Here is a 24,470-nt window from a genome sequence, read left to right as displayed (position 1 = left end):
CCATTTTTGGCGTGACAAAAAGCATCGGGGATTCGGAAAAAAAAGTCACGCCAAAAATTGAGCAGGGATGCCGATCCGTTATGTGCATCCCTGATCAGCGCTCGGCGGGACGCACGGACGGATGCGATACAAAAAGCGTCGGGTATACGGAAAAAAAAGTATCGTATCTGTCCGTGCGTCCCGCTGAGCGCGGATCAGCAGCCCTGCTCAATTTTTGGCGTGACTTTTTTTTTTTTTCCCCGTATCTTCAGCGCTTTTTGTATCTCATCCGACCGTGCCTCCTGCAGCGGCCGATCAGTACACTGCGTCTGTGCGTTTGAAAAGTCAAAGTCAAATGGCGTTCCTTGTCTTCTGAGCCCCGCCATGCGCCCAAACAATTGATTTCCACCACATAAGAGGTATCTGCGTACTCGGGAAAAATTGCACAATACGTTTTATGGTGCATTTTTTCCTGATACCGTTGTAAAAAGAAAAAAAAAAAGCTACCTTGTTGCTGCAAAAATTTAAAAAAAATAAAATAATTTTCACGGTTCAACGTTATCAACTTTCAGTGGAGCCCCTGGGGGTACAAGGGGCTCACTAAACATCTAGATAAATTCCTTGAGGGGTCTAGTTCCAAAATGGGGTAATTTGTGGGGGCGCTCCACTGTTTAGGCACCATAGGGGGGTCTAAAAACGTGACATGGCGTCCGCTAATGATTCCAACCAATTTTGCTGTCAAATGGTGCCCTTCTCTTCTGAGCCACGCCATGCGCCCAACAATTACTTTCCACCACATGTGAGGTATCTGCGTACTCAGGAGAAATTGCACAATATGTTTTATGGTGCATTAAAAAATTTTTTTTTTCTTTTCACGGCTCAACGTTACAAACTTCTGTGAAGCCCCCAGGTGTTCAAAGTGCTCACCAAACATCTAGAAAAATTATTTGAGGGCTCTAGTTTCCAAAATGGGGTCACTTGTGGGGGAGCTCCATTGTTTAGGCACCTCAGGGGGTCTTCAAACCTGACATGGCGTCCGCTAATGAGTGCAGCTAATTTTGCGTTCAAAAATTCAAATGGCGCTCCTTCCCTTTCGAGCTCTGCCGTGCACCCAAACATTTGATTTCCACCACATATGAGGTATCTGCGTACTCAGGAGACAATGGACAATACACTTTATGTTGCATTTTTTCCCGATACCCTTGTGAAAAAAAAGCTACCTAGTTGAAGCAACAGTTTTGTGGTAAAAAAATTTTTTTTTTCTTTTCACGGCTCAACGTTATAAACTTCTGTGAAGCCCCCAGGTGTTCAAAGTGCTCACCAAACATCTAGAAAAATTATTTAAGGGCTCTAGTTTCCAAAATGGGGTCAGTTGTGGGGGAGCTCCATTGTTTAGTCACCTCAGGGGGTCTTCAAACCCGACATGGCGTCCGCTAATGAGTGCAGCTAATTTTGCGTTCAAAAATTCAAATGGCGCTCCTTGCCTTTCAACCTCTGCCGTGCACCCAAACAATTGATTTTTACCCCATATGGGGTATCAGCGTACTCAGGAGAAAATGCACAATAAATTGTAGGGTGCACTTTCTCTTTTCTCCCTTGTAAAAATGAAAATTTTAAGTCTAAAGTAACATTTTTGTGTTAAAAAGTAAAATTTTCATTTTTTCCTTCCACATTGCTTTGGTTCCTGTGAAGCACCTAAAGGGTTAATAAACTTCTTGGATGTGGTTTTGAGCAGTGTGAGGGGTGCAGTTCTTAGAATGGGGTCACTTTTGGGTATTTTCTGTCACCTCGGCCTCTCAAAAATTATTTTCTAAATTTTGTTGGAAAAATTAGAAATTGCTGATGAACTTTGACCCCTTCTAACTTCCTAACGAAGAAAAAATTTCTTTCAAAAATTGCGCTGATGTAAAGTAGACAGGTGGGAAATGTTATTTAGTAACTATTTTGTGTGACATATCTCTCAGATTTATGGGCATAAATTTTCAAAAGTTTGAAAATTGCAAAATTTTCAAAATTTTCGCACAATTTCCTAAATTTTCACAAATAAACGCAAAAAGTATCGGCCTAAATTTACAACTGACATGAAGTACAATATGTCACGAAAAAACAATGTCAGAATCGCCAGGATCCGTTGAAGCGTTCCAGAGTTATAACCTGTCAAAGTGACACTGGTCAGAATTGCAAAAAATGGCCCGGTCATTAGGGTGTTTTAGTGGCTGGGGGTGAAGGGGTTAAGTACTAGAAATATGACATTGGAAGTACAACTAAAATTTGTTTTTTGTTTTTTTGGGAATGAATGTAATTTATTAAACAAAATGAAATGTGCTGGGAGCGTGGGTGCACAATTTGGCTGCCTGAAGCTGTCTCAGATGTTTTACATACGCAGACTAATTCAAGCGCAAGCAAAAGGCTGTAACAAACAAGTATGGGGAAAGCCACACAATGAATAGTAAATGGTATTGTAGCTAGGATCAACAAAACCTGCTATATTAATTGCCCTTTAAAATATTAATTTATTAGATATGCATTAAAAACCACAGTTATTAGAGGTGCTAAAAGATTTGTGTTTACTCTGTAATAAGTAATATTGGAGGTACTAATCGATTCATACTTTAATCTGTAATGAGCGGTAGATAGAGGCATCTGATGCACATGCTTAGGTATTGAAGAATTCAGACACATGTGCTCAGGCAATAAAGATTAGGGCAGGTACACACTTGCGTTTTAACATGGTCTGCACCACACTGGATATACTTAGTGCGCATGTGTGGGAATGCAGCAATACACATGCGTCGCTCCAGTGGAATGTCTGCGCTGTTGCGATAATGACATCGGCACATCACCTGATGACTAATGAGTACAATGCTTGAGTGCTTCTTACTCAAATCATGCTGGTTAGATGCTTGGATGAGCTCAACTCGAATAACGAGCATTATGGAAGTCAATGATTGGCCAATCCAGTTCTCCGCCCATTTAGAGTCATGGTAGCTTCACTCTACCTCTAGTGCCCGGTCTGAGCCACGTGTGCATCTACACGCATGGATAGTACAACATCTGGTCACAACACGGCAACATGTAATTTTTCTATCTGTTGCCTTTGGGGACAGAAATCAATCTCTTAATCTATACAGGATGGGATATTTAAAGCTCACTATTACCAAATTCAGGCACCCCATGCTGGGCCTGTGATTCATCCCATTCACTCATCTACAGGATATCCATCCTACTGATGAACCGTACACTATGAGGAAATGGGCCAAGACATTGGGGCTTCAGTGGCAAAAAGCAAAGTAACCATATAAGCAGAATATAGATTATCAAAAGAGAAATAAAACGGTGCATATCATCTGCCAAATACAACTACTTAAGACATTCCCAATAGGTAAAGTTTTTTTGTATTAGAATCTGACAAAAAATTTACTTCTAAACAAAAAAAAACCCAAAATAAAACCTGCCCAGTGATATGTTGACCACGTACATGTGCAAAAGTGGTCCTACGAAGTTCTGACTAGGGGGCTGCATACAAATGCACGTAACAATTGTGAGATTCATATTTTTTAATATTTAGAAAAACATGTAGCATTACGCTTAACAAATAGTTGCTACTTAGTATATAAAAAAAAGCCGAATAAATTACGTTTGTGGGTATAACGTTAAAGAATGTGTAAATATTTGAGGTATGAATACTTTTTCAAAGCCCTGTAAATGCAGCTTTAGTCTGAGCAGAATGTTTCTGATCCATACACCTCAGAATTCGTCCTGTTACTTGATTCACAGTCACATAAGTTGATACTGGGGACCTAATCCACTGGTGACCATACGTGCCCATGTCGTAAATCAGACCCCACTTCGTTTCAGTCGTCCAAGTAATCTTGTTTCAGAACTGGATGGCTTTTTTAGGTTTTTGTTTTTTTATGTAATATTATTATAGCAAAGCCTAATGTGGCTTTGTACAGATACCAAATGTGAATTTAACGCTTGGAATCAACTCCACATCCTTAATCTCTGCAGAAAGCCATGGCCACACCGAACAAGTCAGTTGTGTAACTATTTAATAGCCTGTGAAAGTAGAGGGACTGTGCAAAAATGACTGTAAATCATAAACGGTTAATATTTCTCTAAACCTTGAAGAATTTATTTCAAACCTACTGCAATCGTGTGTAGAGGAAAGTTCTAAAGATTCTCCCACCATCCGAGGACTTATGGACCAAACTGGATGCTGCAAATGAAGACTGTGAACTCTGACATGATACCGGATTCAGTCCTATTTGTTGTGTGAACGGAGATTCTCAAGTCTGGAGACAATTTAACAGCCTGCTGGATGTAATAAGACTAAAACAATGTGTTGACATAGAAACGTTACAATGAACAAAATATGTCATTTACATTTAATCTGAAGTCCTGCAGTCAATGTTCTGCAGAGCATTCCCCCTTTGTTCCTGCATTATATTCCTGTGCGGCAGACAGACTTTCCTTGAGTTGTATGATTTTAACGTTTGCCCTCAATTTATACTGTGTGGCAAATTTAGGCGAAGGCTGCATGGCGGCTTTGTGCGACATCAATTCTCATATGAGTCAACCGACCAAAAACTTTGTGTGATCCCTCTGACCTACTATTAAAGACATTGTCCTCTACCAGGGCAACCCCTTCTGATTCCACATGTTTCCCCAAGATTAAGTAATAGACTATACTCACCTCCCATACCAGATCGGTTCCAGTGGCGTCCAGACTCTCGGTCCATGTCTCACATGGGGTTTATGGCGTCACACAAGCCCAGTGTCCAATCTGCGCCGACTTCAGTCTACCCTGCCTTTGGACTAAACAAGTTAATCAACAGTAAGTGAGCATAGCGGCTGTGCTCACTTCCTGTTGATTGATCTAGAAATGGAGGCCAGCGCTGATTATACGTGTGGCTCGTGGTATGTCACAACCCGACGTGAGCACACAACCCAATGTGAGCCACGCCTCTGCAAGCCTGGACACCGCTGAAAAGACTAAGTGTAGGCTTTATTTTTTTTATCTTGGGGAAACATATGTAATCAGAAGTGGTTGTCTTAGTAGTAGACAACCCCTTTAAATGACTTTACATCTGCTTAAAGGTTTCTGACACCTAATCTAAGAGCAGCGTAATGTAGGGGCAGAGATCCTGATTGCAGCTGTGTTTCACTTAAGGCCCCGTTACACGCAACGACGTATTTAACGATATATCACCGGGGTCACGGATTCTGTGACGCACATCCGGCATAGTTAGCGACGTCGTTGCGTGTGACACCAACGAACGGCCGTTAACTATCAAAAATACTCACCTTATCGTTGATCGTTGACACGCCGTTCATTTTCAAAAAATCGTTGATTGTTGAGGACGCAGGTTGTTCGTCGTTCCCGAGGCAGCACACATCGCTACGTGTGACACCGCGGGAACGACAAACTACAGCTTGCCTGCGTCTGCCGGCAATAAGGAAGGAGGTGAGCGGGATATTACGGCTGCTCATCTCCGCCCCTCCGCTTCTATTGGCCGGCCGCTGAGTGACGCTGCTGTGACGCTGCACGAACCGCCCCCTTAGAAAGGAGGCGGTTTGCCGGCAACAGCGACGTCGCTAGACAGGCAAGTCCGTGGGACGGTTCCTAATGATTTTGTACGCCACAGGCAGCGATTTGCCCATGACGCACAAACGATGGGGGCGCGTGCTTTCACCAGCGACATCTCTGCGTGTAAAGCCCCCTTTACTGGGCTGCTTGCAGTGGCTTTAATAAAATCACTGATTGGTCAGCAGGGGATGATAGAGGACGACTTGTGTGCTGCCAGGTAGTCCGGCATATTCATGAGCGCTGTATAACTGCTAGATCTGTAGCAGAGGAAATATTAATTTAATCAAAAATGACAACAAACAGCTCAGTCAGTTACACATCACTGAAATCGGGGGCTCTGTCTCTACATTATGGTGCTCTCAGGTTACATAGACAAAACCTGATGACAGAATGCCTTTAACTGCAAGTCAAGCAACTTGTAATCTGTGAGCAAAAATCCAACAGGTTTGTGTGTTGTACGGTAATCTGACCATATTGACAAACAGCAGATGGGTTGGGATCGTCCTGTCGCCTAAGGAACCGTGTAGGTTAAAATTATACTTTGAGACAGTGTTATCATTGTTCTACATTCATCTTAATCTGCAAGTCATTTCCGTAGGTAAGCAAGAGGAAGAAAATAAGCAAACCAGGGAGAAGCCATGAAGAGCCCATGTTTAAATATACTAAACTTACTGCTGCCTTTCTTACCATCAAAAATATGATTTCCCATGTGCTTCTCCAAACCGCACTTCTGCTCCAGCCAATGTTTTCCTAGCTACAAAGGTGTTCTCTGTTGAGCGTGGTCCTGCCCTGGGCTTAGAGAGGAGGCTCATGTTGTCAGTGTACCACTAATCCATGGAAAACCAAACAGAATGGCACAGCTTAATCTTTCACAGAGGTCAGCTTCAGGTGTCCTCGGTCAGCTCTCCAGAAGCCAGAGTACTTGCAGTAAAATGACACAAACAACATATATTTTTTATGGCACGAGCACATTGTGCTTTCGAAGCAGTTATTTTGTTATTAATCCTTTTGCGTTTTTTGAACTATGTCATAAAGAATTGAGGCTGTTTAATGAAAGCACAAAAACGCCCTCTTCAGTGGACTCAACGACACTGACATCAAAAGTCTGCTCAAGTCATAGTCAAATAAATGTTTTTTTTTTTCCTCTGGTCTTAATATAAACCATTGTTGACATTCTGAAACATCTGCCAGGTGGCGATGAACTAGCTGCTTTGCAAAAAGAAAATTGAAGATTAATTACTTTTTCCATCCACACTTGGTATAACTAGTAATATGGGGCAGACCGTTGGCTTGAATAAATGCTGTTTTGTACACATAATTGGCTGTAATAATGATTTTTAGGGACTTTTTAACCATTATAAGCAGTGGAAGATTAATTTACACCTGGTAAATAAATTTATATAAAGCGGAGTGCGTGTGCGTAGGCTTTATTCACACTAGTGTAGGATAGACATTCAGGTAGACTGTGCTGCTGTGAAAGGAGTAGTTCCACATCACAATACTTCAAGTAACTTATATGTTAACCCCCCCCCCCCCCCCGTCCCCGATTTCATTTTTAAAATCCAATATTTCCCTATGTGCGCTGGTCTCCCTTTTTTTCTTAAATTCACAATTGTATCATTCCAATGGGGCTGATTCTAATGCCCCTTGCTATTCGGTGGCAGAAAACCTTCAGAATCTCCAGAGTATCCACATTGTTAAAGGGAACCTGTCACCTACTCACCTGCAGGGTGGTCCACTCCAACGGGCGTTACCGGACTTGAGCCACCACCTCCTCGTTTCTGGCGATCGCCGTCCTCTTTCTCCACTTTGTGTGGATGATGCGTCTTACGTCATCCACACAGTGTCCTTCATTATCCGCTAGGTAGAGCAAAGTACTGTAATGCGCATGTGGGGGAAAGGTCAAAAAATACATTGGAACTACAATACGTTGATCTGCGCTCAGCAGGGCAGAGAGAGGTGCGCAGAAGAACAATGAAGGCCTCTGTGTGGATGACGTAGAATGTGTAATCCACATGAAGTAAGAAAGTGGAAGGCGATCGCAAGAAACAAGGAGGCGCAGGGTCAAGTCCAGTGATGCCCATCGAATCGGACCACCCCGCAGTTGAGTAGGTGACAGATTCCCGTTAATAAGCAAGATGTGTTAAATTGGTCCATGGGTAATGGAATGGCTTGCACAGGAAAACGCATTTGGATGGTCATTTATGACTTTCAACATTGAGACCTCCCTAGAGATCGTCCCCTGCCACTAAAGAGAAAATGGAAATCATTCCCATTATTGTCCAATTTTTTAAAATTGCATTTTCTGTAAAATGTGTTTGTGGGCGCGGGGGGGGGGGGAGTTTATTTTGCAAATAATAAAACCTTTTCATTAATAAAATGAATATTTTTTTAGGGACTCAGAAGCTATCGTTTTTTGTATTCATACACATAAGTAGAAACCTACTCCTAAGTTTATTTCACTGCTAGAAATAAAGACTAATCCTCTAAATCTAATCTTTGTGTGTCTTCACAAGTATCCACTTTCATTCATGCAGTCATTTATCTCTGTAGGTAAATGTGTTTTCAATAAGAGTAAACCTAATTGGAGCCATACAAAATGATTACATTTGTCGTTTGCCTTTGAAGCCCTGTTTCCTCTTCTGAAGGGTTTAGGTTAAATGTAGATGATGAAGTCATTTTAAGCAGTGTAGAATTGGGATATTTCATAAAGTCATGGGCCCTGAGTAATAACATACACATACATGTTTTTGGACAGTACAATTTACATTATTCTTTTGGGCTAAAATTACATTTGGGAATCATTAAAATGTCCCAGATGGCTAGAGATGATTTAGGGATAATTAACTTCTGGAGTGAATTACTATTCAGACATAAGTATGTCAAACTTCACTACAATGTGTGGGAATTGGAGAACTTATTTTGACATCAGCTTTTAAGTTGAAAAAAAATGTATTTTTAAAATTGAAAACACAAAAATATGGAAATATCTGTAAATGTGCATGTTAAATGTGCATGTGTGGCCAAGTGGTTGGCACTTGTGCCATGGAGCGCTGAAGACCTGAGTTTGAATTTTCCCAAATTTGGAACAATGCTCCATAGACACTGTAAAAGCAACTACTGGTCTACACATATACCCATGTGTGATTTGACTAGTCAAAGTGACATGACTTAGAAGAGGATTGGAGCATCACTGGGAACCGGGAAAGATGCTATTTGGTAAGTAATACAACTTCACTAATTTCCATATACTCCTCAACACTGAAATTGCAACCCCGAGAAGGAAAAGTTGCATACGAACAGAAATCACAGAATCAATTAAAAATGTGAAAACTTTCAAAGCTTTTAGGTTTATTCAGTATCGAGTGTTAGCGCCACATGCAGAAATCCACAGACTTGTGTACCTTGGCTGCTGCCGTTGAGGTTATAACCTCACCATGGTAGGATACTAATGTTCTACCACACTGAATGCAGTTGGGCAATTTATTATGATCTGCTGGTGGCATCTCCTTTGCAATTGTCAACCATTGACATACCAGGGGTTCTTGAGAGATGCTCCAAGATATGGTAGCACATTTTAAAGGGAATCTGTGAATAGGATCAACCTTCCTAAGCTGGCTATATGGACATTTAGGTCTTAGGAAGCTGAATAAAATATCTGGATATCTGAAATCTGATCTCATATTCCAGAGAAAGTCAGGTTTTTCTTATAAGTAAATGAGCTGTTCCAGGCTATGGGGTGGACTCTGCCCGGAAGATTACTCTGCATCCAGACCTTATTATAAATGTCCGGCCAGTCCCCACTTTACTCTGCACTGACCAAGCCAAAGCAGAGTAAGCACCACTTTGTGGGTATGTGAATGTGGGAAGCCAGCTGTCAGACTCCCCACAAATAAGAGGTTTATTGTTTAGCTTCTCGCTCGCTGAGAATACTTGCTCATCTGGACCCAATCATCATGTGATTGTTGAGCATAGGAAGGGAACAGGAGATACTGGGTCCTAGGAGGCTGAATTCCCACTTTACCAGCCCCAGTTACAGGGGAAATCAATAAAAGAATATATTACGGCCTTATGATGGGCCCAGTATGTAAGATAAAAATAAATAAACGCAAATATAAAATCCTTAAAAAAAAAAGAAAAAAAAAATCTGAATAGCTTTTTCCAGCAGTGCCACAGTAGAAAAATTGTCAAATATATAAACATAATTTTTACGGAAAGGCAAATGCAGTTTAAGAAGCGTTTAGTAGTCCTTTGTGGTCCTAAATAAAGATAACAATGTGAAAAATACACACGTTTCCTATTTTTGTTTATATTTTCCTCTATCAGCCATAAAGGGATATATCAATGGCAAGATTATTAAGCCTGTGAAAGAGGCAAAAGATATCTGAATATCTGAACAAGATATTATTATTTTTTTTTTTTTATTTATAGAACCGTTAAATTTATAATAAACCTGAAAATAAGGAATTGGGTAAAATGGCTGATTGTGAACTGGTTAGTTTTCAATGGAAAATATACTGTAATTAGTAATTCCTTGCCTATAGGATTCTGAGTTTTTCTGGAGCTGCAGTTGCTGCGCTCTCCAGGTCTCTCTTGCTTTGACAGTGCAATAATTCATTATGTCCTACACATGGCCGCAGCAATCAGTGGTGATGTGTCGTCTATACTGATGGCTGTGATTGTCTGCCTTAGTCAGGTAAGGACGTCCTAATAAAAAAAAAACTCATCTGTAGACTACAGCAACTCAGGGCTGGAATAATGGAGAACTAAGTGATGCGCAAAGTATGTTTTGATGGAATATGCTTTTAATCTCTTGAGTTTACTTTAATAATTATCCTAAGTAAATCAATTTGTCTCAGATTCCCATTAAAATCTTGAACTAGAAAAAAAGGAAAGGAGGTTGAATGATGAAAGGGCAAAGGCAGACCAAAGCCATGTTTAATGTACACACAGCAAATTCCCTTAAAATAATATTTTTTGCGATGATGTATTATATCACTGACTTACAGATGCTTTCCTGCACAACGCGTCCTGTAGGCACTTGGCCTCTCTGTTCCGGATCATGGACAGTTTTCTCTATAAATATTACGATCTAGGGAGTCGTTGTTTCACATTAAAACACTGGGCTATTTTTCCATTTAGAGCCATTCAAAAATACACAAGCACATTAAACATTACAGAAAAATGTTAAATCCCAGCTGTGACTGCTCATATTACAGGTATTCGCCGAATTCCGGCTCTCGGAGAGCAGAAAAAGCGATTTCTAGGTTTGCCTGCAGTGTTGTATTTTCTGTGAATTTCGGATGAATTTTACATTGTTTACTTAGTGTAGAGAATTCAGAACTTCATAGGTAGAAATGCAATGCAAACTTTCATTTAATCTGTGTATGTGTTTACAGTTTTGTTTTTTTTTTTTTGTTTTATTTGACATACTACATTTGAAAACGTTGCTTTACCCCCAGTGATGGCCACTCAGAGACTGAGAATGGCTCTCCCTGGGGCGCCTGCACACACCATGAAGTGAAGCGAGCCTGTGCGATGTGGTTGTTTCACGGACGACACATCCTAGCACCCGCGATATTCGACCGAGCTCCACGAATACCCAAGCATCCCGATGCTCGATTAACGCTCACTCACTATTAAAGACCAAAATATAGCGGCATTTGGGCCAAATTCACAACTCACTTCCTTGTAATTAATTAGTATCGTATCTAAAATATTTTTAGCATATTGTGCCAAACAGAGGACCCAATTAATCAAAATAATTTCTCCAAAATTCTAGCTCAAATGACTTTGAAAAGTCACAAAATATTTTTGCAATTTGGGATTCCATGAAATTCTTGTGAATTTTGACATTTTCCCACACGTTTTGCCAAAATAGGTGAAACCGGGTATGACGCCACAGCTCATCAAATTCATGACAAACTGTGGTATACCTGACAACCTAAGGGCTCATGTGCACGTAACTGCATAATATTCTGCAGCAATTTGACAGCACATGTGCGCTTCAAATCGCTGCAGAAACACTGCATAATGAATGCAGTATTTTTGTTGAAAAAAGCCGTTTTCATGTGCTCTGGATGCTGCCCCCACCATAGACAGAGTGGGAGCTGAATCCAGAACGCACAAATAATTGACATGCTGCTTTTATGAACGCACGGATTTGGGTCAAAATTTTAGCATCCAAATCGCTGCGTTCAAAAAAATCAACGTGCGCACATCTCATGCACAATCTTCATAGATTATGCAGGGGACGCAGGATGCATGCATTTACACTGCAGTGCAATACACAGCGTAAATGCATGTCAGTACGCAACGTGCGCATGAGCCCTAAATCTTGCTTCAGTTTCTGACTGTAGTAACATTTTTGGTGAGGCAAACACCTCTTATTGATGTGCCGGATTCATTCAGAGGTGTGCTCGGGGCCAGACATTCCACTATGCGTATAAATCAGGGAAATTTGGATAATGGGGTGAAGATTTGATTGACACACTTGCATGACCACGTTAAATAGCAGAACTCTTTTTAAAGAGAATCTGTCAACAGGCTTTTCTTGTGTAATCTGAGAGCACCATAATGTAGGAGCAGAGTCCCTGGCTACAGTGATGTCACGTACTGGGCAGTGTTTTGCGCTTTCAATACAACCAGTGTTTTATCAGTAGGAGATTATCATTAGGGAATACACATGGCACATACTTGGTACATGCAGAAAAGTCCATCCCTGTCACTATGCAGTGCATGAAGGAAGCTGTGGTGTGGGCGGTGTGCATCTGCCACAGAAAAAACGGACTATCACAACTGCTGCCCCAGTATACGAAGTGGTACATCACTGGAATCAGGGTCTCTGTTACTACCCCATGGTGCTGTCAGGTTACATAGCAAAAACATACTGACAGATTCCCTTTAGTCACGGAATAATAGTTTTTATTTCTATAGCGCCAACATAATCCGCAGCACTTTACAATTCAGAGGGGACATGTACAGACAATAGCAGAGTACCATAATTCAACATATCCTAAGAGGAGTGACAGCCCTGCACACACTTACAAGCTAGGAAAATATGAAGTGCTTTTTTTGCAAATACAAAAATTTGTCCATCTGTTTGATGAACATTTTTGTCTTTAAGAAATTTAAAGTCTTCGATTAGGAAAAGATTAACCTGATTCCTTGCAATATAACTTAATCTTCTTTGTGTGTAGTATTCACCATTTTGAAGATTTCTTGGCTGGGTCCGTACAAGACCTGTTCAGATTTGCAGCTGGAGAACCCATCACAGAGGTCCTCTGCATCACTCACTTTTTACTGACTGACCGATCGCACATTGGATGTCACAGTGAGGTCCCGGTGCTATGTAGCATACCGATTGGTAATCTCTGTAATTGAGGACCTTCCATCAGTTTTAGCAAAGTAAACTGACCACATCATGGAATAGGAGGAGAGTTGAATAAAATGTTGTTTGCTCATCTCCTCCAGGGATATTAGTTTGTAAATTTAGAACACAGTTTGTTATTCAACTTGGCATTGCCAGAGATCTGTCTTTGGGGGCGTGTAGTTCTTTCCCTCCATGATATTGATCAATCACACTTGGGCAGCGTTCTGCAGGGGAGTGTCATAGCACTTTTTTGTTCTTTGTTATATAATGTAGAGCTACTCCCATCCTAACTTGATGCTACCTAATCACCCATTTTTTTTCACCCATCCAGTATCATTTTTTCCCATTTTGTCAGGTGACGTTGTGTCCCAGCATATGTTTGGCATATTTGAATCCGTGACATAGCAATCGCTGATCGGTTTTAGCACCCTACTCCAAGTTCTTCTTCAAAGTGTTTGTTCATTTTTCTATCTTGTGGGGTGGGGGGGGGGGGAAGGGGGGGGGTGATGACCATTTTGTTTTTATAGAAGCACTCCCAGAAATAGGATTTTATTTTTCTTTCAATAAATGTATATAATGTGTATTTGTGCTGCTCTCTTTGGTTTCCATTATCAGAATGAGGCTCCATAGGATTACATTGTAAAAGAAATTTCCAGCTTATGTGTAGAGAAAAAAAACTTTTTTTTTTTTTCTTCAACATTTTCAGAAAACTTAACTTAATTTAAATATTAGATCATTTTCTGATGATGCACTTAAAGAGAACCTTTCAGAATTTAGCACTATAAAGTGAAGCCATGGCCATAATGGTGCTATGATGTTTATTTAAACTGATACCTGCAGTGATGGAATCCGATCTGTGGTTGTTGAGTAATCTTCCTCTAAAGTTTTCGTCTAATGGTAAGGATACACGGCGAGTATAACTGAGTGAGGGGAATGCGATAAAAAATCACATTCCACTCGGACCCATGTTACGCTATGGAGGTCGTTCCCATGAGCAAGGTCGTTCCTGGACCAAGAAAACGACTGCAACATGCTGCAGGTAGGATCCAATTCGTTTTCACTCGCACCCATACAAGTCTGTTGGAGCAAGAGAAACATCGCAGTGCACCACTCGCATTACACCGAAGTGCAGTGCGATATACTCAATAGCTGATAATGGAGCAGATAGGGAGATTAGTCCCTCCCTCTCCTCCGCAGCTGTGCTAGGATCGCAGCACAGTATATTGACACTCGGCTGACACTCGCATCAGAGCAGGAGTCGGGGTCATTAGCATAACGTATCCAATGCTCTTGCATTGGATGCTAAATGCCCGTGTCTCCTTAGCCTAATGACATTTTCTGTTCATGGGGGCAGGACTTGAGCGTAGGGTCATCTTTTCTGCCATCACTCCACCTATCTCTCCTGTTTCTTTTACAGTTTCTAGATTATTCAGTGGCCTACCTCCTTTTTGAAATTCTGCGCCGTAACCATCATTGAGGTGGGTGGCACGTGCGCAGTGTGGCTCCACAGACAGTCCTTAATAAAATGACGCCAGAGGCGGCGTATGCGCATATCGAGTTTCCGGCTTAATAAATATTTAAGCTGAAAGCTCCATCTGCATATGCGCCACCTTAAGCACCATTTTATTGAAAACCTTCAGATCAGCCATAGAATCACAGTGTGCACACACTGCCAACCCAATGACGGCGGTGCGGTATTTAAAAAGGAGGCAGGTCACTGAATAACAAATATCCTGTAAAAGAAACAAAGGAGGCAGGCGCAGAAGAAGACTCTGCACCCAAGTCCTACCCCGATAAACAGAAGACATCATTAGATGGAAGATTATTCAACAACCTGAGACAGTAGTCATAATTATAACAACCTGAGACAGTAGTCATAATTATAACAACCTGAGACAGTAGTCATAATTATAACAACCTGAGACAGTAGTCATAATTATAACAACCTGAGACAGTAGCTCTTCACCTCACAGCAATTTTTCATTTTCAGATCTGCAGACCTGTGCAGACTTTCTCTAAGGCATGACATTCGTTTTAATTTTCATTTCCTAAATCAATTGTACACATAAAATTAATCAACTGTGTAATATGTCTAATCAGACAAATCTGCTTCTTTCTCTGTCAGATTTGTTCAGTCATTGATTATCAAAATTCTCAATTCTGAGGTAAAATCTGTATTCAGTGAAGCCTTTCCCATTACTGAGATAGGAGATGGCAGATACTGATGAGATTCTATGATGACAGAAGGAGGGAGGAGCTAGAGGTAGAGCTCCACCCACTTCTGAGCGGTCTACCGACTTTTAGGATTCAATGAATGTCTTGATTATAGTCCTTTTCTCTTGTTAATGAGTAAATTGTGTTATAATCGTTTTATTTTGCAGTTCATACGTATATGTTGTGGTTATTTTTAATATTTTTCTGCACGCTTATCTTGATTTTCGGCACCTGTGTTGTATTGATTGGAGACCTGCTATATAAGCAGACTTCTTATCAAATGTTTTTCTGAGCCTGAAGAGGCGTGGTGACAGGCGAAACAGCTGGGGCTCCTTTAAGTCCACATCCTGCACCTGATATCCCAATAGATTTGCAATTTTTAAGCAGAATCATTGGTGAGTGCCGCATATTATTCTGCTCTACATGCATGAAATCTAACATTTTTTGGCTGAGCACCACATAGCACCACATATACTGGTCAATAGCTGAAAAATATCAGTTTCTTTGGGTGGTATTTATTAGCTTCATTTGCTCACCAAATATTCTGCGTTGACTATGTAGCACTGCAGACAAACATTATTTTTATTCTTGAACCAAACTTTGCTTACAGATTTTGTCTGAGTCTCTTGAGTCTATAGTCTTTGTTCGGGAGCCTCTTCTACCTATTCCTCCTCACAGCCGCTTTCCAGCAGGGAACAGTCTGTCTGGACATACATGATATCTGGACAGAAGTGCCATCCAATCTGTCTGCTGACACAAATAAAGCTAACAGGTGCACGTATAAACACAGGTGTCCCTCTTCTAAATCTCTCCCTAGTGGTACGGTTTGGCTCTGTACCAAAGACATTCTTCTAAAGACTGGCTGTAAAAGGTTTCATCCGTCCATTTATATTAACTAAGCAAATTAACCCGGTCACTTTCCATTTAGAACTGCCTTCGGCTATGAAGATTTTGAGCAGTTTCCATGTTTCTTTATTCTCTCCGATGGTGCTTAATAGACTGATGGTCATGAGTCTGTCAGATGACCTTCTCTGCTCTGCTGCATCCATTACTCTACTTTAGTGTGCCGATAACCTGATTGTTTCATCGGGCTTCTTCCGCTGAGTTTCAGTCCTCACAGCCTCGTTTTTTCCAGTTGCTGTCTCGCCCTTGCAGCAGCCGTTGTTTCAACTGGTTTACCTCACTGCATCAACATGGTCAGTCCTTGCTGCTTGCCGCCTGATTATACAGACCAAAGACTAGGTATCTACTTCACCAGCTGGGACATAACACATTTCTATGGGACGTACACAGACAGAGTAACGGAGCTGCACTCAGCTGTTTTAGATACCCCCCCCCCCATTCTAGATGTCATGAAAGGCAGCGATGAGAATGGACCTTTAAGTGGGTTATATAATCTTTTAGCATCAAAACCCCCTTGGTACTGCACCATTCACTTGAATTGGAGATGAGTTGCAGTACCCGTAAACATCCGCTGTTCTCTGCATACATTTGTTTTTAACATCTGGCCTCAGTCCGAGTATTGAAGATCGTTACTTAATTACATAAGTTTAAAAAAAAAGCTACTTGTCTATCAACTTCAACTTTTCTTGATCAGTTATTCATGTTTATCTGTCGATTATTTATAATCTGCCATACCATGGGTGACTAGAAAAGCATCCAGCCGCTCTTTTCTAAGCTGTGTTTCCCTGAAAATAAGACACTGCCTTGTATTATTTTTTGCCCCGAAAAATGCGCTAGGGCTTATTTTCGAGATGGGGCTTATTTCTGGTGAAACGTGTTTGGTGGTAAGTTTAGCCCCTAGAAAAGGCAGACATCTGCTTCGCTCCCAGGTCCTCCTGCGATCCACAGCAGGCACTCCCAGCAGTCCTGTGTGCTTCAGAGGTCCTCCCCTACTTCCAGTTGGCGCACACACAATCCGATCTCGGGAACATCATGCGCGCACACAGACATTCAGTGTTACCATACTGCTTCTGTCCGGCAGCGCAGGGGAACACTAGGATCTGCGGGTAGAGCGCAACAATGCGTTGCACTTCAGGTCCTCAATGCATTCCACCTCAGGTTCTCTCATTCCACGGTGCTGCCTGCTGGAAGCAGTACGGTACCACCGGATGTTTGTGTGTGTGCGTGCATGCGCACATTCCACCACAGCTCCTCAAATTCCACAGCCTTCCATCCGGGGTCTAGTAAGTATGATTGCGGGGTCTTTCTTCTTACATTTTGGAGTTCCACTTTATATAATTACGTGTCCAGCAGTATTCTTTAACTTTTTTAGCTGCATGGACACTTCATTATTGAATAGTGACTAGGGCTTATTTTCGGGTTAGGGCTTATATTTAACCCTTATTCTGAAAAAGCTACAATTCCTGCTAGGGCGAGGGAAATACGGTAGTACCTGCAATTACTAGGGCATTCCAAGGTCTGACTGCCCTTACTGTAAAGAACCCTATTTAGATCCCGGAATCGTCTTTCTTTCAAATGTAATGAATGTTCTGCAGTCTCGAGTATATTTCCATTTAATGTATATGCAGCAAAACTATTACTCCGATCTAGGTGCATTACGCTACCTTTATCAACATTAAACCTCATTTACCATGGGTTTTCCCATGTAGAAATCTTATTCAGATGCATTTGCAATATTACACTGATATTATACTGTCAAGCTTAGGTTTTATTATCCTACTAGCTGTACTACCCGGCTTCGCCCGGGTTAATAACTGCTGTTAACAAAATAGAATGTATTAACAAAAATGTATTGTGCACACAAAAATCACAAAACAAATAGAAATGTAATTATTAAAAGGCAAAAACTAAGCTAATAGAAGCATTTCACAACATATATTTCAACACCACAGATATTCCACAGAGATTTAACTAAATTTGCCAAGTAATGTGCCCCGTCTGCCTCTTTCCCCGTCTGCCTCTTTCCCCGTCTGCCTCTTTCCCCGTCTGCCTCTTTCCCCGTCTGCCTCTTTCCCCGTCTGCCTCTTTCCCCGTCTGCCTCTTTCCCCGTCTGCCTCTTTCCCCGTCTGCCTCTTTCCCCGTCTGCCTCTTTCCCCGTCTGCCTCTTTCCCCGTCTGCCTCTTTCCCCGTCTGCCTCTTTCCCCGCCTGCCTCTTTCCCCGCCTGCCTCTGTCCCCGCCTGCCTCTGTCCCCGCCTGCCTCTGTCCCCGCCTGCCTCTGTCCCCGCCTGCCTCTGTCCCCGCCTGCCTCTGTCCCCGCCTGCCTCTGTCCCCGCCTGCCTCTGTCCCCGCCTGCCTCTGTCCCCGCCTGCCTCTGTCCCCGCCTGCCTCTGTCCCCGCCTGCCTCTGTCCCCGCCTGCCTCTGTCCCCGCCTGCCTCTGTCCCCGCCTGCCTCTGTCCCCGCCTGTCTCTTTCCGTCTCCCCACCAACATCTTATCTCACATATAAGCTTCTTATACTATGAATGTCTTTTGTTCCTATAGCAACCAATCACAGCTCCTACTAATAACCTCTAGTTCCAGGCTCCATTTACTTTAATGTTTTTTGAAGAGTAACTGTAAAGCGCGTGGGTTAAATTTTCTTGTCCAAACATACTTTACGACGTTCCCTGGGTCCCATGAGGTGTCTGTGCAAAATTTCGTGATTGTAAATGTGACGGTGCGTATACACTTTTCGTTTCTCTTTTTCCCCATTATGTAAATAGGGGCAAAATTGATTGGTAAATTGGAACGTGCGGGGTTAAAATTTCGCCTCACAGCATAGCCTATGACGCTCTCTGGGTCCAGACTTGTGAGTGTGCAAAATTTTGTGGCTGTAGCTGTGACGGTGCAGATGCCAATCCCGGACATACATACATATACACATTCAGCTTTACATATTAGATATAGTTTTGTCATCCACAAATGCTGACACTTTACCCTTAGGCTATGTGCACAGTTTGCAGATTTGGTTGAAGACAATCTGCATCGAAATCTGCATGTTCTGGCAGGAAAAACGCTACGGAAAACAAAAGAACATGTGTGTGTTGCTGCAATTTGCCGCATATTTTAATACTTTTTTTAATGATGTTTTTTTCATTGCTTTCAAAGGTGAAAACGCAGGAAAAATGCAGAAACTATTTACATGCGGCAGATTTTTTTTTTTCTGCAACAAAATCTGCAAGGAAAATATCCTGAACGTGTGCACAACACTTCGGGATTCTTTATAGTCTTTGCCGGCATCAGGATATTCTTGCAGATTTCTAAAACTCTGCAAGCAAAAGCATGGCAAAACAAAGCGGCAAAAATGCACAGTGTGCACACAGCCTTAATCTCATCCATGAGATCATTAATAGATATTGTGGTCCCCATTGCTGACTTTATCCCATTTAGAGATTGTAATATTTACAATGACTTATTTTCCTGCCCCATAACCAGTTTTTTAACCATGGTGCATGTAGAGTCCCCTAGTCCTTGCTTCTGGAGCTTCAGGACCAGACTGAAGTGGTAGAAATAGGTGGGGGGTCCAACACCTGGCACCCCCCACTAATCATGTGATGACCTATCTTTAGGAATGTCATCAAAATGTATCTTTGTCCTGGACACCTCTCTTAGGCCCCCTTGACAGGTCAGTGAAAAACACTGACTTCACTGACGTGTAAAACACGCATATGTCCCTCCGTGTTCCATGATTCACGGCACATGTGGGTTGTCCATGTGCAATCCGTGATTGCAAATGGACATTACTCACCTGCTTTCGCTCCTCCTGTCCATGGTGCTGAACAACTCGGCTCTACAGCGTCCGCCCACCGCTCTCTGCAGCTACTTCCGGGTCGGCTGTTCCTGCTTTCATGAAAATTCATGAGCCGGGCAGGAGCTGCAGAGAGCGGAGGCTGCACAGCCCGTCGCTGGAAAGGTGAGTTGAAAATGTTTATTATTTTATGTCAGTGTTTTTTCTGGTGTTTGTTTCACAGATCACACCATAGTGTGGTCCGTGGGTCATCAGTGATGCCAGATAAAAACGGACTTGTCTCCGTGCAGAATCACGGACACGCGTGATTACTGATGTGTGAGCAGACCCATTGATTATAATGGGTCTGCGTATGTCAGTGATTCTGGTACGTATAAAAAAAAAACCACATACGTACCAGAATCACTGACGTGTGAAGGGGGCCTTAAGGTTGCACTTTTTCTTTTTTTTCCTTTATACATGTAAATCTGTAATGTGGCAATGACTTTGTAATGCTTTTATGTATCAGTGATTACAATTCGTTCATCACACTTTGTTGGTACATTTTTTGTCACATTTTTTATATCTATTTATTAATAAGTCCCATTATACTGAAAACATCATTTTTCTGAATCTTAAGGCCATGTCACACTAAGCAACATCACTAGCAACATTGCTGCAAAGGAACGACTTTTGTGACGTAGCAGCGATGTTGCTAGTGATGTTGCTTAGTGTGACATCCAGCAACAACCTGGCCCCTGCTGTGAGGTCGTTGGTTGTTGCTGAATGTCCTGGACCATTTTTTAGTTGTTGCTCTCCCGCTGTGAAGCACACATCGCTGTGTGTGACAGCGAGAGAGCAACAACTGAATGTTCAGTGAGCCGGCTTCTGTGGACGCTGGTAACCACGGTAAACATCGGGTAACCAAGAAGCCCTTACCTTGGTTACCCGATACTTACCTTCGTTACCAGCGTCCGCCGCTCTCACACTGCCAGTGCCGGCTCCCTGCTCCCTGCACACGTAGCCGGAGTACACATCGGGTAATTAACCCGATGTGTACTGTGGCTAGGAGTGCAGGGAGCAGGGAGCCGGCACTGGCAGTGTGAGAGCGTTGGACGCTGGTAACGAAGGTAAATATCAGGTAACCAAGGTAAGGGCTTCTTGGTTACCCGATGTTTACCGTAGTTACCAGCGTCCGCAGAAGCCGGCTCCTGCTCTCTGCACACGTAGCAGAGTACACATCGGGTAATTAACCCGATGTATACTGTGGCTAGGTGTGCAGGGAGCCAGCGCTAAGTGGTGTGCGCTGGTAACCAAGGTAAATATCGGGTTGGTTACCCGATATTTACCTTAGTTACCAAGCGCAGCATTGCTTCCACGCGTCGCTGCTGGCTGGGGGCTGGTTACTGGTTGCTGGTGAGATCTGCCTGTGTGACAGCTCACCAGCAACCCGTGTAGCGACGCTCCAGCGATCCCTGCCAGGTCAGGTTGCTGGTGGGATCGCTGGAGCATCGCTTAGTGTGACATCTCACCAGTGACCTCCTAGCAACTTACTAGCGATCCCTATCAGGTTGTATCGTTGTTGGGATCGCTGGTAAGTTGTTTAGTGTGACTGGGCCTTAACTGTCTTTGAAACAATTATATCAACCATTTGACTACCTTGTTCAAATAATTTTTTTGTAATCACTTTCTTTTTTCTTAGGACTTGAAATCTTAAGTTTTGTCAGTTTTCTTGAAAATTGCAAAATTTGCTTGGAAACTTATTTTATTTTAGGGTCCAATTTAGTTCAGATGTTAATTTCATAGCCAGATTATTAAAATCTCCATTTTAAAAACTGCAGATGACCACACAAACACGCACACGCACACTCTGTCGCAAACACCCTTCAAGTCTTCAAAATGCATTCATAAAGTCTAACCCAAGCAAAGTGGATGTGAAATCTCCCTTTTTTTTATTTTTTTCAGATATTTGATTTGTTTTTTTCCATGCTTTTCTACACCATAGTTAGCAATAACAAAAACGCAATACAATGTTTATTACCTTGATTCTGAAGTTTTTAAAAGTATCCCATAAATTGCCACAGTGTGCAGCTCAAATCAGGCCTCAGAAATGGAGCACCTTGTGAATTTTGGGATCTCCTTACATTAGAAAACATAATTTCAAAGAACCACATTTTAGAATACACCCTATAAAATAGATTTAATCAAGGACTGTGGTGAACATTTTGATGTAATATTAATTTGTAATAATTAGGTAGAAAATATGAATGTGTTTGTAGTTTTAACTCAAATTATTTTATTCTCTTGTGGAATATAAGATTAAAAAACACCTCACAACGTGTTACCTAATTTCTTTTCAATTGCTGGTCTCAGAAGCTAAGGACTGCCATTTGGCCTTTTGGGGTGAAGATTTTGTATAAATGGCTGTGTGCCATTTTGCAATTTGATTGCTCTTAAAAGTAATGTCAGTAGGTTTTTGCTATGCAAGCTGAAGCCAGCAAGCTGTAGGGGTTAACACGGAAAGTTCAGGAATGCCTGTCTTCTCACAGTCCTTATTTTGTTTATTTGCAATGTTTGTTTAAGCAGCAGGTCCCTTATCACTACAGAACAAGAAACTAACCTGCAGTTCAGTCCAGCACACCCCCTGCTGTGATTGACACCTCATTTTATATGTACAATCTCTAGCAAGCCTGGCATGGGTGGGCCAGCACCCTGGGCACAGCTACATGACTAAGCCTAAAAATTCTGATTCTATGAGAACGGCTGCACCCAGTAATCTAAGTGATACATTGTTGGATTCAGGATCTCTTCGCCTACATCATGCTGCTCTCAGATGAGGTAGTAAAAACCTGTTGACAAATTCCCTTTAATATAGCAATATAGTAGAAAACCCACAAGAAGTGACTTCTTTTTGGAAAGTACAGTCCTTTAGGCGTTTGTTTGTAGGTAACCTTTTCACCCCACAGATGTCTTCCAGAATTTAATGTAGATGGTGCAGAGTGAAAATTGAAAAATTTTAACAATTATGTCATTTCCCAGGACAATATTTTGTGCTTGGACGGGGCCATAGTAGAGAGTCACCTCATAAATTGTTAGGTTTTGCAGGGCACAGCAATACCCCACGTGAGTTATGTTTTCTGGGCGCACACCATGGCTCAGAAGGGAAGGACTGCCATTTATCGGAGTTTTGAGTTTGAATTATTGCTTTTTTGTGTGGCAAGCGGTGTTTACAGAGCCCCTTGGTACAGTAAAAACCCGAGAAGTAACCTAATTATTTAAGTGACACCATTTGATTAATTTATTTCCGGGAGCAGTGATCGCTTTGACCCCATGAGTGTTCTCAATTTTTTTTTTTTTTTTTTACAATTATGCCATTATAGTGTCTAATAGTTTGTGCTCAGCTCATGTCATTGGAGACAAACATCACATATTATACAGGTTCTCCTGGAACGCCCAACATGTGGCTGCAGCGTGGACACATGGCATGGCATAGAAGAGAAGGACTATCCTGGTTCTACCGGTGTATAGATTTTCCTGGGATTGTATTTGGGCATTATATTGCGTTTGTAATACTCTTTAATTATGAGAGGGGTGATCTCAAGGTCAGGAGATCACAGCCCAAACCAAAAAAGTATGCCAGCCACCCTGTTGGTTTAGGAGGATGGGGGTGTTTTTTTTTTGTTTGTTTGTTTTAATAATTCAACAGCACAATAAATAATCTGAGCTATGAGGAAACAATAGCTTGAATGGTCCCAGTAAGCCATATGTGACATTTGTAGGTGGGAATGAGGAAAAAATCTGCTGTTTTTACTCGTGTAAATCTACATGGACTAATCGCTGCAATCGCTCTAATTGCCCCAAGGGTGTGAGTAATGAATGGTTTCTGTCCCAGTGACGTGTTAAATGCATGCTTTAGATGGCACAAACCTTTTCCTTACCATCACGTAAATATGTCATAGGGTGGGAAGGGGTTAAAGAGGACCTAAACCCTGCTGGAAAATTTTCTGAAGTAAAAGAAGTTATGTTTAATTAAGAGATAAATTATTCAGGTTTAATTTAGTGATATTCGGTCTGGCCCTTTAAGATATGTAGAAACTAGGATTGTGCAGTATGGAAACTGGAGATGCTGCTGAATGCTGAATGTTTACACAGAGGCAATGTGAGAGGGATCCCTGTGTATGATGGAGCTGCAGGAGAAGGCGGAGACTAGAAGGTACTGCACATCATGTTAGTCTCCCGTGTCCGTCAGTCTACATATGTATATAGGGAGATTCATGTTAACCCTTTACAGGTTGCTGAATCTTCCACTTTGCTTATTAACATTTTTACAAGAAACTATGTCTTCCTCTTTCAGTTTAACCCTTCAACTCTAGCTGCATCCTCCTCCCTTATCTGTGCTGCATAGTGCACAAGAACATCTAATTACATGGCTATTTAATAACCGTATTCACTATAAAGTGAATTGCTGGCTCCTGGCAGTTAGAAATTAGGAAATTTTTCACTTTTTTTTTTTTTTTTTTTTTATATTATTGCCCTTTGTCATTGTTGACTTCAGCAAGTCAATAAAAAATGGCCAACTCTATTTTGCATTTAGATGCCGTATCGTCCCAACCTCCCACCAACCTCACAGTTGGTAACTCCCAGAA

General features: G+C 41.8%; 1 protein-coding gene across 1 annotated transcript in view; it reads left to right on the top strand.

Moving 5' to 3' along the window:
• VTA1 (vesicle trafficking 1) overlaps positions 1-24,470 on the top strand; it is a 264,360-nt gene that overhangs the window by 180,901 nt on the left and 58,989 nt on the right. The window lies entirely within an intron of this gene.

This window comes from Anomaloglossus baeobatrachus, chromosome 3 (genome assembly GCF_048569485.1).
Source record: "Anomaloglossus baeobatrachus isolate aAnoBae1 chromosome 3, aAnoBae1.hap1, whole genome shotgun sequence".
NCBI lineage: Eukaryota > Metazoa > Chordata > Amphibia > Anura > Aromobatidae > Anomaloglossus > Anomaloglossus baeobatrachus.
Note: the sequence above shows the minus strand (reverse complement) of the source record. Positions and strands in the feature narration are given on the sequence as shown.